Here is a 7800-nt window from a genome sequence, read left to right as displayed (position 1 = left end):
CTAAACAACAACAATAAAACAGTTTAATTGCTATCCTTTGAAGTTTTACCTCAGATAACTTTCTTTGCATCATCTGAATGGAGTAAAATAGAATCTGGAATCCTTAAGTCAGGAGCCTTATTTAGGTAACAATGCTGCTGAGACAAAATCTGGAAGAATTCACGACAAATTGATGACTGAAGTTATCTCTAGCAGGAAAGCGGTACCAGAAGTGTGAGAAAGATTTTTTTTTTTTTACTTTTTCTAAAAAATGTATTATGCATTATCATATGGCATAAATAAATGAAAAGAATGAATACATATGATGAAAATTCAAATAATACAGAAGAGTATAAAAGAATCCCTTTATCCAACTTCTTCCTAACCTAAGAATTAAAAAAAAAAAAATCTGTGGTTGATTTCTTGAGCCCATATTGTGGTTTTGAAATATCTTTTCCACTACATGGAACCAAAGCTTATTGGGGAAATAACTGATTGCATGTCTGGAGCAGGAAATGTACAAGATGAGCCTGGTACATCTTGTTATATCAGATAGCAAGGAAGTTATCAAAGATGACTAGGGCCATGGAAAAGGACCCAGGATTCAACTAGAAGAAGGTGCCAGTGACCAGAGAGAAAGCAAGTTGAGTATCAGTAAAGAAAATAACACAATGGCCTGAAGTACATCATGAACTCCAGGAGTTCATCATGGTATTAAAGAAAATAAAAATTAATTGATCATTCCGTGAGGATGATGGGGAGCCCACTTGCTATTTTGCAAGCTTGTAAATCAGGACAGAATCTAGCATTTACTCTTTCTTGTCCAAACTGTATCATTGAGTCACCAAATAATGGACAAGGGAAAGGTTCTTTTTAAAAAAAGTAGGCCAGCTGGAGCTTCCCTGGTGTTCAGTGATATCCAGTGGCTAAGACCCTGTGCTCCCAATGTAGGGGGCTCAGGTTTGATCCCTGGTCAGGGAATTAGATCTCACATGCTGCAACTAAGCATCTGTATGTTGCAGCTAGAGATCCCATATGCTGCAATGAAGATGGAAGATCCCATGCGCTGCAACTAAGACCTAGTACAGCCAAATAAATAAATGAGTTTTAAAAATAAAATAAAAGTAGGCCAGCTAAGAAGTGAAAATGCAACAACAATATACACCATTATTGTAACTTCTAATGAATCTGGACGTTGATCATTCACAGTGGTGAGCATCATCACATGGGTGCCTCCTAATGAAAGAATACAATCCCACCTAAAACGTTGTCTTGTCAAAAAAGGGAAGAAAAAGATCTTGCATCTGATGAAGCCTCCAGGTCCAACTACCAATTTGTAGGAAATGTAGTGCGTGCTCAGTCGTGTAACTCTTTGTGATTCCATGGACTGTAGCCCACCAGGCTCCTCTGTCCATGAAATTTTCCAGGCAAGAATACTGGAGTGGGTTGCTGTTTTCCCCTCTGGGGGATCTTCCTGACTCAGGGATCAAACTCGTGTTTCCTCTGTCTCCTGCACGGGCAGGAGTATCATTACCACTGCGCCAGCTGGGATGTCCATGCCACGGCTAACTGTTGAAGCTGGCTGAAGGAATCTGCAGGGGCCTTATTTTATATTATTCTTTCTAATTTTGTTATGTTTAAAGTAAACAAAATGATTAGAGATCACTTTTTCCTCAATGACAACACTGTGATGAAAGACTGAAAAATAGCTCACTTCCGTTAGGTTCTGTTGCCACGTTGCTTAAAGAGCAGAACCTGAATTTTAAAATTCACATTTGTTATGGATCAGAAACATTCCTATCAGCAGTCCATAGGAGAGAGCAGCTATGTAGCCAGGCAGCCTAGCCATGTGATCAGGAGGCAGCTCTGTGGGCTTGAAGAAGCACCTGCTGAAGATCAGCTTACCTGGAAAACAGACTTGGGGTGGAGATGGCCTTTGAGAAGGTTTCTTAGGGAGGGTTCTAGGGAAGTAGCAACCCACTCCAGTGTTCTTGCCTGAAGAATCCCAGGGACAGAGGAGCCCGGCGGGCGACAGTCCACAGCGTCGCAAACAGTCAAACCCAACTGAATGACTGCGTACGCTGGGATCATCGCTTGTGAGGTTCGTGGAGGAGACAGGACTGGGGAACAGGGAAACAGCTATGATGATGCTCCTGCAGAAGCTTCAGCTAACCCCACTGGGAGCCCTCGGAGCAGAATGGCCCTTCCAAGTTGTCTTCATGGAAGCAAGGGTCTATCCCTCCTCCTCAGTCATCAGAAGTGGGTTGCCCTCTGGCAGGGCCTTTCCTCAGCTGAGGCAGCTTCGTTAGGCTGGGAGCAAGGCCCACAGACATCCTCAGCTGGGGCTGGCTGTCACGCCCGGCACACTCTCAGCAGACAGGGAAGCAGGGTCTCAGGCCCAAAGAGAATCTGGGCGATGCCCCTATGAGTTCATTACATGTCACCACCCTAACTCTCCTGCGCACCAACCCCAGGATCGTTGCTCCTAAGTGAATAATGTGTGAGGTTTAGTCCCAAAGGGCAAGTCTCTACGTCAAATTTCTGATAACAAGCACCAAACCCATACAAGGTGATCAAAGGTTCTGTATTATTCACATTCTTCATATCTATGTAACTCGGTAGTATCTTCTATGACATAGTCCCTAAGTCCCCTGAATTTCCCAAAGTGGCAATAGAGCTGGAATTATTTCCAGTACCATTTTGAAATGAAATCTCACATTAAAATTTTTTAAAATTCTTTTTATTTTGAAATAATTTCAGGTTTACTGAAAAGTTGCAAGGATAATGCCAAATATTCATGTGTAGGCTTTATCTAGATTCACCAGTAGTTAACATTTTGCTATTTCCTTTATTATTTTCTTATATAACTGCCACACAATGCTTAAAATCAGGAAATTCAATATTCATAAGATGTTATTATCTAATCCATAGTCCATATTCAAATTTCCCAATAATGTTCTCAAGAACAAGAGTTTCCTCCCAGGTCCCAATCCAAGATTGTCCTTTGTGTTTAGTTGCTGTGTGCCCTAGTTTCCTTTAATCCAGCTTCTTTCATCATTCTCTCCTTACTTCCATTACCTTGACACATTTTAATATTGCAGGCATCTTTGGCAGGCATATTGTAGAAGCAACTGTACTCACTTTCTATCTGGCACAATAAATTACTGTGAACTGAGCAGATGAAAATAGCACACATTTATTATCTCACAGTGTCTGTGGACCAGGACTTTGGGCTCAATGTAGCTGAGTGCTCTGTGAGGCTGTTTCAAAGTGCAGTCGAGGACTGGGTTGTCATCTTCTGGTTTTCCTGGGGAAGGACCTGCTTCAAAACTCACCCAGGTTGCTGGCAGGATTTACTTCATTTTGGTTGTAGAGCTTATGCCTCTTCAAAGTCAGCAAGACTCTAGAATGGTTCTGCTGGTAACACAGAGGTTTACATGATGTAAGACAACTGCAGGATGACACCCCAGCCCCTTTGTCATAGCCTCCTTATTAGAAGGAAGTCACAGTCCCACTTACACTCTTGATGAGGAGGGCATGAATACAAGGAGGTGGGATTACGGGGGCCATGTTCAAGTCCACCACAGGGATGCTGTGTCCTCCTTGCATCCCACCCAGCGGTTCATGGTACCCGTTAGTCTCACTACCGGTGATGTTAATTTGGATCACTTGATTAAGTTTGTGTCCACTAGGCTGGGGAGATACTAGTCCTCCTGGGGCCAGTCAGCTGTTAGAGATAGCAAAGGCCCAGCATGCCTTTGATGTGCAAACTAATCAATCCAAGGCCAGATGTCCCTTATCTGGCCCTGGAGGGCCCAGGAGGCATTATTCCTCCGTCTTCATCATCCCAGGGCCAGGTGCCAGGCAACTAGGAAATACCCTATAGCTTAGAGCCTGCTGATATTATTCAAGCTAGCCAATCCGAGCTTGCTTACCCTGCCTGCCTTGCGCTGCCCTTGGATTTCCACCAGTGGTGGCCTACGCCCCTCCCCTCACTCCTTGCCTCTTTTGGCTCCCGACCAGCCTGGTGTCTCTTCCACGTGGCACTGTATGACATCCTGTTTCTAGGACTGTGAGTATGATAGATTTAGTTTTCCCGAGCTTCTCTTGTGCCTCCTCTTGTGGCCACACCTGGCTGATCATTAGAAAAAGAACACAGAACACAGAGCACAAGATAGTCCAGAATCATCTCATATTCTGGTGCTTCAGCCCTGGAATCAGCCATTTCTCCCAAAGGTCTTGGTCCCCTTGATCAGAGAATGGTGTTTAGAAACCAACAGGGGTCTTCCCTGATAAAGACTCTGCCTGCAATGCAGGAGACCTGGGTTCAATTCATGGGTCAAGGACGTCCCCTGGAGAAGGAAATGGGAACCCACTCCATTATTCTCGCCTGGGAAATCCCATGGACAGAGAGGCCTGACGGGCTACAGTCCACGGGGTCACAAACATGGGAAACGACTGGGTGACTAACACTCATGCCAGCAGGTGGATGTACCATATAATGTGCATCTGGGCTCCAGGTGTGTTTTACTTAAAATGGCATTAACATTTGTGGCAATACCTTTTCTCATCTGAGCAAGCAACCTGGGTTGGAGGCATTGTAGTGGTTAAAAGAGTGGGCTCTGGACCCAGACTGCCTGAACCCAGGCTCTGCCACTGTGACAAGCTGCAATGCCCTGGGAGAGTCCCTTACAACTGATCACCTGTGTGACGGTGTCTCTAACAGTGCCCGCTCTGAAAGGTTGCCGTGAGAAGGCAGTGAGATGTGCATGAAAGCTCTCAGGCTCATGCATGCCACTGCACTACTCGGCAAATATTTATTGAATGAAGGATCCTCATGTTGCTCAGAAACTCTGAAGGAAGAATGAAAATGAGGGGAAAACTCTTATCTACATCCTTTTAGAGCCAGACATCCTGGAATGTGAAGTCAAGTGGGCCTTAGGAAGCATCACTACAAAGCTAGTGGAGGTGATGGAATTCCAGTCGAGCTATTTCAAACCCTAAAAGATGGTGCTGTGAAAGTGCTGCACTCAATATGCCAGCAAATTTGGAAAACTCAGCAGTGGCCACAGGACTGGAAAAGGTCAGTTTTCATTCCAATCCCAAAGAAAGGCAATGCCAACGAATGTTCAAACTACTGCACAATTGTAATCATCTTACACGCTAGTAAAGTAATGCTCAAAATTCTCTGAGCCAGGCTTTAACAGTACGTGAATTGTGAACTTCCAGATGTTCAGGCTGGATTTAGAAAAGGCAGAGGAACCAGAGATCAAAATGCCAACATCTGCTGGAACACTGAAAAAGCAAGAGAGTTCCAGAAAAACATCTACTTCTGCTTTATTGACTATGCCAAAGCCTTTGACTGTTTGGATCACAATAAACTGTGGAAAATTCTGAAGGAGATGGGAATACGAGACTACCTGAGCTGCATCTTCAGAAACCTGTATGCAGGTCAGGAAGCAACAGTTAGAACTGGACATGGAACAACAGACTGGTTCCAAATAGGAAAAGGAGTACATCAAGGTTGTATATTGTCACCCTGCTTATTAACTTATATGCAGAGTACATCATGAGAAATGCTGGGCTGGAAGAAGCACAAGCTGGAATCAAGATTGCTGGGAGAAATATCAATAACCTCAGATATGCAGATGACAGCACCCTTATGGCAGAAAGTGAAGAAGAACTAAAGAGCCTCTTGTTGAAAGTGAAAGAGGAGAGTGGAAAAGTTGGCTTAAAGCTCAACATTCAGAAAACTAAGATCATGGCATCCATCAGTTCGTGGCAAATAGATGGAGAAACAGCAGAAACAGTGGCAGGCTTTATTTTTCTGGGCTGCAAAAATCACTGTAGATGGTGAAGACAGCCCTGAAATTAAAAGACCCTTACTCCTTGGCAGGAAAGCTATGACCAATCTAGATAGCATATTAAAAAGCAGAGACATTGCTTTGTTAACAAAGGTCCGTCTAGTCAAGGCTATGGTTTTTCCAGTGGTCATGTATGGATGTGAGAGTTGGACTATAAAGAAAGCTGAGTGCTGAAGAACTGATATTTTTGAACTGTGGTGTTGGAGAAGACTCTTGAGAGTCCCTTGGACTGCAAGGAGATCCAACCAGTCCATCTGAAAGGAGATCAGTCCTGGGTGTTCATTGGAATGACTGATGTTGAAGCTGAAACTCCAATAATTTGGCCACCTGATACGAAGAGCTGACTCATTTGAAAAGACCCTGATGCTGGGAAAGATAGAGGGCAGGAGGAGAAGGGGACGACAGAGGATGAGATGGTTGGATGGCATCACCGACTCGACGGACAAGGGTTTGGGTAAACTCTGGGAGTTGGTGATGGACAGGGAGGCCTGGCGTGCTGGGGTTCATGAGGTTGCAAAGAGTTGGACATGACTGAGCTACTGAACTGAACTGAACTGAACATCCTTTTTAGAAAACACATAAAAAGTGAATTTATCAAGGATCTTCATCCTCTTGTGTAAATATTTTTCTTCATGAATTCCCCAGCATACATTTTATTTCTTTATTTATATTTATTTTAGCCGTGCTGGGTCTCGGTTGCTGGGCGCGGGCGTTCTCTCGTTGCGGTGAGTGTGGGCCACTCTCCGTTGAGGCTCAGGAGCTTCCCGTTGCGGTTCCCCTCGTGGCGCGGAGCACAGGCCGTAGGGGCACCGGCTTCAGTGAGCTGCAGCCCATGGGCTCCGCAGTTGTGCGGAAGGAGCTTAGTTGCTCCACTGCATGTGAAATCTTCCCAGACCAGAAACTGAACCTGTGCCCCCCCATTGTCATGAGAATTCTTATCCACCTCGCCACTGGGGAAGTTCCCCCATAACATTTCTTTTTTTCTGGTTTTATGCACTTTTAATACTATTTTTTCCTATCCTCTGTGTTCACTCAAGAAGATTTAAAATTTTTTATAAAGCTACTTTTCATAACTTTTTGCTTTCCATTCATATTTATCATGTTTTTAAAGTCTTCTCTAAAGAAGAATTCTCTGAATCTGTATCTTCCAATTTGATCCAGCGCCTTTTGAGGCCACTATGGCCATGAAGAGCCCTGCTGCTGTCTGTGTCTGGGGGTCAGTGGGGTCCTCTTTCCATTCCAGCATGGGGGGGTGGGGCGTCTCAAAGGCCACTTCAGATCCACAGCAATCTTTGTGTAGGAGTATTCCCATCAGAGACCAGTTATCACGGTTGGTGTCTGCATGTCCTATAGAAGAGCAGGCCCCTGCCTTCAACTCCCCAAACTTCTGCCCGTTGTTGTGGTGGAGAGGGGGGCAAGCGTCCAAGTGTCCATTGTTATGGTTGGCACAGATGGTTTTGAGGCTCCTCTCCTCACTCAGTTGCCAGATCCAATGCTGAGAAACGCCATAACTTTCAAATCGGTTTTACTACCTTGTAAGAAGCTAGAAGTGCGTGTGTTAGTCGCTGAGTCACATCTGACTCTTTGCAACCCAACGATCTGGAAGCCCACCAGGCTCCTCTGCCCGTGGAATTCTTCAAGTAAGAATACTGGAGTGGGTTGCCATTCCCTTCTCCAGGAAATCTTCCTGACACAAGATTAAACCCTGGTCTTCTGATTACAGGCAGATTGTTTACTGCTAGAAGCTAGAAGATCACCTATGAAATGTCATATATATGATTCAAAGAAAAAAATACTTTCCACTTATTTGTATTCATGTTCTTCCTCTTTTGTTTAAAAAAAAAGTCAGAAAGGAACTCACACAAACCTCACGCCAAACCTGTGCCCGAGACTCCGATTCTTACAAACATGTAGTCATCACAGAAGACACCAAGGCCATCGAGAAGACAGCCCGGGA

The sequence above is a fragment of the Dama dama genome, chromosome 19, assembly GCF_033118175.1.
Source record: "Dama dama isolate Ldn47 chromosome 19, ASM3311817v1, whole genome shotgun sequence".
Taxonomy (NCBI): Eukaryota; Metazoa; Chordata; class Mammalia; order Artiodactyla; family Cervidae; genus Dama; species Dama dama.
This window is presented reverse-complemented; position numbering follows the sequence as displayed.